The sequence below is a fragment of the Mobula hypostoma genome, chromosome 26, assembly GCF_963921235.1.
Source record: "Mobula hypostoma chromosome 26, sMobHyp1.1, whole genome shotgun sequence".
Taxonomy (NCBI): domain Eukaryota; kingdom Metazoa; phylum Chordata; class Chondrichthyes; order Myliobatiformes; family Myliobatidae; genus Mobula; species Mobula hypostoma.
In genome coordinates, this window is record NC_086122.1 from 9,404,606 (window position 1) to 9,414,416 (window position 9,811).

Sequence of the window (9,811 nt, forward strand, 5' to 3'; positions counted from 1 at the left end):
CAACGACACGGTGCCAAGCTGTATCGGCTCTAGTGCCCTTCTCTTGGACAACATCGGTGATGTGGAGAGGGGAGACTTGCAGCATGGGCAACTGCCGGTCTTCCATACAATCTTGCCCAGGCCTGCACCCTGGAAACCTTCCAAGGCACAAATCCATGGTCTCACGAGACTAACAGATGCCTAGAAGTCCTTATTGCTGAATGAGTCCAATATCACATTTTTCAGCCTTCCAAAACAGTCACAATAATATTACATCACTAATTATAATTCTAAATTAGTGAGTATTCTGGTAGGAACTAGCATTGCTCTGCTCCCAAAGGCTACTTTAATAGCAAAACAGAACTTAAAATTCAGTATGATACTACAGAATTCTAAATTTGAGTATTTTCTAACTTGTGAAGAAAGACCCATGACCTTCTCTTTCTGCAGATGCAGCTGGATAGGCTAACATTTTTTTTTATTTCAGAACCAGCATCAGCAATATTTTTGCATCTTTTCCCAACCCTGCTTTACAAGTTTATTTCTTCATTTTCTTCTCACCGATTCCTATTGACTATTGTCCAGCCACTAATTGTAAAGAATGCTGATTCCAATTTAAAATATGGCTGATAAAGTCAAACAAATCTCACATTGACTGAGGAAACAGTGAAAGAAACACCTCCGTGATTTGCCTGCAAAAATGTTCACACTACTGCTATTGCATAGTTTTGATGTACTGAGCCAAGAGAAACTGTTCATCAAGCCCAAGACCTTGTTACCCTGGGTTGACTGTAGAAGTTGTGAACATACATACATACATGGAGCTTAGACACGTCCACCTCACTCACTTAGATCCAGAGTACTGTTGCTCAAATATTCAGGCAAGTTGCTGCCACATCAGATTCAGGCACATTTATTTTGCCTGTTTATAAAGGCTTCATTATCAAATAGACTGTACAAATAGGAAATCATGGATGCCAGAGTAAATAGGAAGCTGGCAATAAAAGTGGCTTTAACCATCACTTAGCCTGGTTGGCTCACAGAAATAGTCATGTTTTTAGCTAGAACTATAACCAGTATCTTGATCTATAAAAACAAAAGATTCTGCAGACCATAAACACAAATTCTGAAGGCGTTGGAAATCCAAAGCAACACACACAAAATGCTGGTGGAACTCAGCAGGTTGGGCAGCATCTATAAAAATTAATAACCAGTCAATGTTTCAGGCCAAGACCCTTCCCCAAGACTGGAAAGGAAGGGGGAAGACACCAGAATAAACGGTGGGGGGAGGGGAAGGAGACTAGCTAAAAGGTGATAGGTGAAGCCAGGTGGGTAGGAAAGTACTGGAGAGGAAGGAATCTGATAGGAGCAAGGGAAGGAGGAGTGGACCCGGGGGAGGTGATAGGCTGGTGAGAAGAGATAAGAGGCCTCAGTGGGGAATAGGGAAGAGGGAAAGGGAAGGGGGAAAAAGAAAAAGACAATTACTGGAAGGAGAAATCAATGTTCACACCATCAGGTTGGAGGCTACCTAGATGGAATATGAAAGTGGCGTCATCATGGCAAAAGAGGAAGCTATGGACCAATATGTCAGGAAGAGAATGTGGATAGGAATTAAAATGTTGGTCACTGGGAAATTCCGCTTTTGGCAGTTGGAGCAGAGATGCTCGACAATGTGGTTCCCCCAATTTATGCATGTATTGGAGGCCACAAGGGAGCAACAGATACTGTACCATAGACGACCCGAACAGATTCGCAGGTGAAGTACTGCCTCACCTGGAAGGACTGTTTATATATGAGATCAACCAAAATACCTCTTCTCTGAATGCAGGTAAGGGAGTAGGTATTCTGGTCAATATGATATATTTATTGTTAACATTGGTTATGCACAAGGAACATACTCCAGTACGACATCAGAAAACAAAATGCTGGAACTACAAAGCTAATCAATCAACATATGAAGAGACATTTCAGACCCATGGCCTTGTATTATCTCAAACTGGTTACCTGATCATAATGTTACTGATCTCTTCAGATGCATGTTGTAGAATGGAAACCATTTTGGAACTTCCAGTCATCACTGCTATATAAAAGTCATCCTTGAACATTAGTTGTACTGCAACAGAAACTTGAACTTACTGGTGCCTTCTAAAATGCAATGAACCTCTTGGAAAAGATTATAAAAATATGACAGCAGCAGTTATGATGAGGGTTGACCATTTGTACACCTCAGCTCTGTCTGTACCAGATTACCAAAATGCTCAACCACTGATAGCAAAAGAAAATCTACCTACATTTTGAATACTTTCAATGATATGGTTTCCACAGCTGCAGAGCAAAGAACTCCAGAGATTCACCCACGTCTCCTTAAAAAAATCGTGCGTCTTGTAACTATGTTATCTTGTTTGAGATTCTTCCACTAGTGAAATATCAACCATGTTGTTCGCGCTCAGAATGAGGCAACAAAAATTTCAGTGCAAAACACTTAACAATTTTAAATGACATCATGCAAGAACTGCAACTACGTTCCCAGTTGCTACAAAGGAAATCTTCATGACATCAGGAAGCAAAATAAACTCATCAAAATTTGGGATGAGTTACTTTAACTGAAGGTTTTTTTTAAATCTGTGATCTGATGGCACAGGAGGAATCTTCCAATTCAAGATCTGTGATCTTTCAAAAGCAGGGGACAGATGTTATAAGGTTCCAAACCAGTTATCCATAAATAAATGTTCTAATGACTGACCTAATTAGCCTTAAAATTAAGCAATAATACCTTGGCAACTGGTATGAGTCACTAAGGTGACTTTATCTACATCATGGAAAGCAGTACAAGATTAACAGTTTAGTAAGGACAATGTAAACAGAACACAAAGCTCCATGGAGTCAGAAAAAGTAGTCTGAAACAGGGTTCTTCACATGAAAGTTCTATTCTAAATCAAATGAAAAAAGATTGCAAATAAAAACAGGAAAGCATTCACAAGTCAGAAGCATCCACAGGGAGAGAAACAATTTCCTAGGACTGACAAGCAACCAATGTCAAATGAAGACAAACTTCAGAAACATAATAAATACTAAGAACTGGTGTAGAGTCTGATAGTGGCATCATTTCACTGCTGGGTTAACTTATTAATACTGATTCAGGAACCTGTTGGTTGAAGGGTTCTTGATGCTTTCTTTTGAACGTTTTCAATGGTGGGGAGGACTTTTCCTGCAATGGACAGGGCTATATCCAGCACCTTCTGAAGGCTTTTCTGTTCTTTGGCATTGGTGAGAAACCTTAATGCAACCTTAATCTGACAAACTTTAACACTTCCAGCAAAATCTTTAAATGAAATAACCTCTAAAAGTATAAACTCTAAAAACCAGAATAAGGAAAAACTCAGCCAATTTTTGTTAAAAGGTTCCAATGCAAAAATTATCAATTCAACTGTTAAACCAGATATTCCAATACTAATTCTACAGCTCCGAACTAGAGCTTGGAGGGCTTAAATTTCACTTGACCCTTGATCTCAGCACCACCATTCAACACAGTCCAGAACAAGAGTTCCGAACCTGGGGTCCACGGACACCTTGCTTAATGATATTGGTCCATGGCGTAAAGGAGGTTGGGAACCCATGGTCAGAAGAAATCTCCTCCTTGCTGACCATCAACACAGGCACGCCTCAAGCTTAGCCTTCTGCTCCACTCTCTCTACACTTATGACTGTGGCTAGGTACAGCGCAAACACCATCTATAAATTTGATTACACCACTGATGGCAGAATCTCAGATGGCAGCGAGAAGGCATATAAAATCAAACAGATCGGCTGGTTGAGCAGCATCACAACAATAACCTCGCACTCAACATCAGCAAGACCAAGAATTGACTGTGGACTTCAGGAAGGGGAGTACGGGAGAACACACACTAGTCCTCGTTAAAGGTTCATCAGTGGAAAGGGCAAGCAGCTTCAAGCACCCTAGTCCAACATATCAATGCAATAACAAAGGAGGCACGCCAATGGTTATATTTCATGAGGAGTTTGAGGAGATTTGGTACATCACCAAAGACTCTAGCAAATTTCTATAGATGTGGAGAGCATTCTGACTGTTTGCATCACCACCTGGTACAGAGGCATAAACGTACAAGATTGAAAGAGGCTGCAGAGGGTTAGACTATGCCGGCAATATCATGGGTACAAGCCTCCTACCAGAGGGCATCTTCAAGAAGGTAGCATCCATCACTAAGGCCCCTCACCATCAGGAACATGCCCTCTTTGCATTACTACCATCAGGAAGGCAGGTACAGGAGTCTGAATATGCATGCTCAACATTTCAAGAACAGCTTTTTCCCCATCACAAGAGTTCTGAACGGTCCATAAACACTACCTCACTAATTCTCCTTTGCTCAATTTATTTTACTTATATTGGAAATGTGCTTTGTACTGTTGCTACAAAAACAAATTTCATAACATATTTCAGCCATCTTAACTATTGTTAGGGCTAGAATGGATAGACCAGAATTTAATGATCTGAAACAAGTCCCTTTGTTTGCAAGAGAAGAACAGTATAATGCAACATTATTTACCCCTAAAGCACTTTATTGGCAATGAAATATTTCTTCAGTGTTGCAACTGTCGGAACATAGGGAATATGGCATCTAATTAGATTAAACCAAGCTCATACAAACAGAAATAACTAAATAACATTTTGCGAAATTAAGGGATAAATAAGGCATTATTCCCTGATTTTCTCCTAAATAGCGCACAGGGATTTTCACGTTCACCTGAAGGCACAATGGAGACTTGATTTAATTTCTTATCTGAGAAAGCAAAACTCCTCCACTTCATCACTAACTTAGTTCTGCACTGCATCAGCTGAAATTTGAGAAGCGAGACACAGAACCATTAGACTCAGTGAGTGAAGCCCTCCATTAGTTGAGGTCAACCATGGGTATTGCTGTCTGTGCAATATACAAGACAGAACAATACAATATGGAGAGCAACTGTGGCCCATACCGCAGGGCTGCCCCCTCTCCATGCAGCTGATGAATCCACAGGAACAGCAGAGACCGATACAGTTTGGCACCAGCAGCATCACAGGAGTTACCAGTCAGCATTGAACTCAATGTAGGACTGCTTTATAGGGACTTCAGCTCTGGATTTTTACCTCAGGGTTTACTCCAAGCCCTCCCCATGAGTGGCATAGCACAAAGCAGCGGAGGTTTGGGATCAGTTTTCCTTGTCCTGAATGAGCTGCCAACCGTGGCCGATGAGGTCCATCTGCCCAAAGCAACTAGTTTTAAGGTTCCTGTAACCCACCTTTGTCTCTTTCCAGTAGAAATACTTCCAGCTGGCTTAGTAGCTAAGCCATGTGATGGCCAGGAGCTGGATTTGGTTGTCAGAGGCTATTTGAGTGGCACGTTACTGGGAGCATTTAATAGGTAGCTATCCCCGCTTATCCCCCTACCGACCCCGGCTACGACAGCCAAAAGCAACTTCAGACTCAGGTGATAATTTCAGTACTTGAAACAAAGTATCAATTTAACCTGAATATTACTACCCCTCACCAAATGAAAAATGGCCAGCAATTAGCTGTGGAAGTCTCAACACAATGTGGTCGAAGATCGCACAAAGCTCAAAGGAATATGCATCTACACCTATGAATTGGGAGCTCAGCTTTCAAATAAACAGCCAAAGGTAACTCTCTGTTCCACCTCCTAATAACTGTTCCTATCATTCAGCTGGTAGAAATATATAACTTAGTAGGCTTTGAGACCAAGGCTGCCTGGCCAATATTGCTTCTGCCACTAGCCCCACTGACCCCCTTATTATCCATCAACTCCCACCCACCTCTAACTCACCTGGATCCATCTATTTCATGGCACCTTCCCTCCACTTTTCTATATTAGTCAGCTCCCCCGATCTTTGAGTCCAGATGGACTTAACCCAAAACCCAAGACTGCCCAGTTGCCTTCAGAGATGCTGCTTGTCACTGAGTCTCGCGCCTGTGTTGTTTTGAGTTCTAGTCCAATTCCAGAGGTATGTGCACAAATCACCAGCACATCAACAAGATTATCAAACTTTCATTTCTAAGATACGATCTTAAATCGACAAAACATCTGCTTTCACTCAACAGCACCATTTCGAAGAACTGAAACTTTTGCTATCTCAATCCACACTATTAATGTTCTATGAGCCCTAATCACACTGACGTTGGTAAAAAGATGAAAACCCAATTCCAACAGAGGGGAAAATAATATTCATTGGCAGTTTCATATGATGAAGATAAATCCAAACCTTTCATCCATCTGAAATCAATATTAATTAAGGGACAATCTAAGTTGAAAGGACAGTTTGAGAAAATCAATAGACAGTGAAGTATCACAACAATAGCAGATACTGAAAGCCCTGACAGTTCGAAATTCCAACTATCCCTGCCAAAATATCATTTTGCCAAACATTTATGAACCATTTGTGGTGATCCGCCCGGGGGCGCCGTGGGGTCAGACGGGGGCGCGCCGGGGGGGGGCCGGGTCAGGGGGACGCCGGGTCACAGGGACACCGGGGGGGATGGCGGGCCGGGTCAGAGGGACGCCGGGGAGGGGGGCTGGATCAGAGGGACGCCCGGGGGGGGGGGGCCGGATCAGAGGGACGCCCGGGGGGGGGGGCCGGATCAGAGAGGGGGGGGGGGCCGGCCAGAGGGACGCCGGGGGGGGGGCCGGATCAGAGGGACGCCGGGGGGGGGGGCCCGGATCAGAGGGACGCCGGGGGGGGGGGCCGGATCAGAGGGACGCCGGGGGGGGGGGCCGGATCAGAGGGACGCCGGGGGGGGGGGGGGGAGGGGGGGGGGGGGGCCGGATCAGAGGGACGCCGGGGGGGGGGGGATCAGAGGGGCCGGGGGGGGGGGGGTCACAGGGACGCCGGGGGGGGGAGGGCCGGGTCACAGGGACGCCGGGGGGGAGGGCCGGGTCACAGGGACGCCGGGGGGGGGGAGGGCCGGGTCACAGGGACGCCGGGGGGGGGAGGGCCGGGTCACAGGGACGCCGGGGGGGGGGGAGGGCCGGGTCACAGGGACGCCGGGGGGGGGGAGGGCCGGGTCACAGGGACGCCGGGGGGGGAGGGCCGGGTCACAGGGACGCCGGGGGGGGAGGGCCGGGTCACAGGGACGCCGGGGGGGGAGGGCCGGGTCACAGGGACGCCGGGGGGGGAGGGCCGGGTCACAGGGACGCCGGGGGGGAGGGCCGGGTCACAGGGACGCCGGGGGGGGAGGGCCGGGTCACAGGGACGCCGGGGGGGAGGGCCGGGTCACAGGGACGCCGGGGGGGGAGGGCCGGGTCACAGGGACGCCGGGGGGGGAGGGCCGGGTCACAGGGACGCCGGGGGGGGAGGGCCGGGTCACAGGGACGCCGGGGGGGGAGGGCCGGGTCACAGGGACGCCGGGGGGGGAGGGCCGGGTCACAGGGACGCCGGGGGGGGAGGGCCGGGTCACAGGGACGCCGGGGGGGGAGGGCCGGGTCACAGGGACGCCGGGGGGGGGAGGGCCGGGTCACAGGGACGCCGGGGGGGGAGGGCCGGGTCACAGGGACGCCGGGGGGGGGAGGGCCGGGTCACAGGGACGCCGGGGGGGGAGGGCCGGGTCACAGGGACGCCGGGGGGGGGAGGGCCGGGTCACAGGGACGCCGGGGGGGGAGGGCCGGGTCACAGGGACGCCGGGGGGGGGCCGGGTCACAGGGACGCCGGGGGGGGGCCGGGTCACAGGGACGCCGGGGGGGGGTCAACAACCAGTGACACTGCAAGTAACAAAATGGGTCACCGTACGAGACTCTCCTTCCTGAGGCAGGGGCCTCCATGCACACTCCTCTCCCCCGCCCCGGGCAAATGGGCCTGTCCAGACCTCCCACAGCGCCGCCATCTAACTCGGTCTGGCAAGGCCGCAACCGCCCGCCCACCCCAACCTACCGCCGGTCCCCGCCTCTCATGCCAGGCCCGCGGGTTCACCTATCGATTCGATTCGATCCGCTGGGCAGGCCTCTTTCACCGACCGCTCTGCAGTTATATCCCAGGGCAGTCGACTGACACCAGATGCATCCCTGAAGGAGCCGGTTGACCGCGGAACGAGGCGAACGTCGCCGCGGCATCGGCAGCCGATTCCATCCCGTCAAAAGCCTCGCCCGCTGCACCCAACCAACGGAGCCCCCAACCTGACAACGGAAATGACGCACGTGCCAGCCGCAACCCGCCCCCCTCCAGCCTTTTGATTGACACGGGCGATTCCTCCTCTGATTAACCAGTGACGACACGACACACAGAAGGGGGCGTGACCGTCTGCGCCAGAGATTGACAGCGACCCAACCCAATCAGAAGTCGATGCCTCCAACGGGGAGGGGGTGGGCGGACACGTGCTACTCCCCAAATAGAACTTGGAAAGCACGTCTCCGCTCCGGAGATGCCCAGTGCATTTAAATCACTGAATGCGCAATGTTCAGGTTGTATCAAATGGTGCATCTACTCATTCCAACTATTTGCAATATAAAATTTTATAGCAATTTTGATGCACATCAAAACATTAAATCAAATTGAGTTTCAGGGATTTATAAATTTCTCCTTCGACTCCCCTTTTGGTGTCTTAATATAGCAGTAAGCGAGGGGATGCCATTTAACAGCCGTGCCTGGAATGAGACTGCATTTGACCCTTTTATTCTGGGAATCGGCATCTTTTAACAGTGCAATGGCTACGATTAATATATAGTTAAGATTTCGTACTAAAATAAGTTTGGATGGCTGGAGACATTTGCGATTCCGTTTAAAATCAATATGTAATGTTTAGAGGATATTAACCAGGGTGCCCGAGCACCCGCGTCCTAAACTTAATCTTTCATTTGAAGGTTAATTTTTTAATACGTCCTCGCAAGCGCCATTGAATGGGGTCAATTATGATGAAATAACAATTCGGTCACAATGAGGTCGTTATATTTTTTTTGGGAAACACTTCTACCACGCTGCGGCGAAGCTCTCTTCAAACTTCTCTTTAACAGAAAACAGAATTTTCAAGGGGGAGGGGTATTCATCCCTGACCCGTCAGGATCCTTTCTCTAGATCTATCCGTGTCCAAATCCTTTTAAAAGATGCAGTTTTAATTCTAAAACTTTTGAACGGAATCGCAACTTCGTTTGTGCACGAGGGATTGATAAAACATGCCGAATTTGGAGGAAAAAAAAGTCACTTTCCAATAACATCTGAGAACTCAGAACGTTACGTATTATAAATAACCTTGCACAATTTGAGCCTGTAGTGATATTTGCATATTAGTCAAATTCTTCCTGACACACACACACACACACACAAAGCGATGAAAGGTGTTCTTCCTACCACGGCAACTCCACACCCGCTCTGCTTTCTCGAGTCTAGACGCAGAGATTTAACAGTGCTTCCATTTTCAGCGGTGCCCAGTGATACATCAGCCTCTGCTGAGACTAAAAAAAGGTCGCACAGATCCCTCTCTTGTGTTGTGTGTGTGTGTGTGCGCGCTGCCGATTGACGGCGCTCACGTTTCCTCTCTTCGTCCAGGTAGTTGCAAAGCGCGCACACGCACACACACACACCGCCAGCCGAAAGACCCAGAGGCCGTCCGCCAACTGGCAATTTAGCAACTGTGCATAGAGTTAACCAATCCAGTCAACTGCCATATCATAATAACCAACACCTACTGCCCACCTCCACAAAGCAGGTATATCAAATAACCATTGGATTAATAGCATTAAAGAAAAGGAAACCTGTCTGTGCGGTAGGGCAGGCTGTGAGAAAGCCTGGAGACCAGGGGAGTTTGCGAACGTGCGCCGGCCCATTTTAAAATG

The 9,811-nt window shown here is 48.4% G+C and overlaps 1 protein-coding gene across 4 annotated transcripts in view; it reads right to left on the reverse strand.

Moving 5' to 3' along the window:
* stk40 (serine/threonine kinase 40) overlaps window positions 1-9,468 on the reverse strand; it is a 92,898-nt gene extending 83,430 nt beyond the window's left edge. Inside the window, exon 1 of one of the 4 annotated variants that reach the window (XM_063034026.1) lies at window positions 9,327-9,468. The gene's annotated coding sequence lies outside the window, so the exon portion shown is untranslated. Of the gene's footprint in view, window positions 1-7,916; window positions 8,211-9,326 lie in introns of those variants that run through there. The other 3 variants (XM_063034025.1, XM_063034024.1, XM_063034023.1) reach the window with 3 other exon arrangements.
* Window positions 9,469-9,811: the final 343 nt, after the last annotated feature.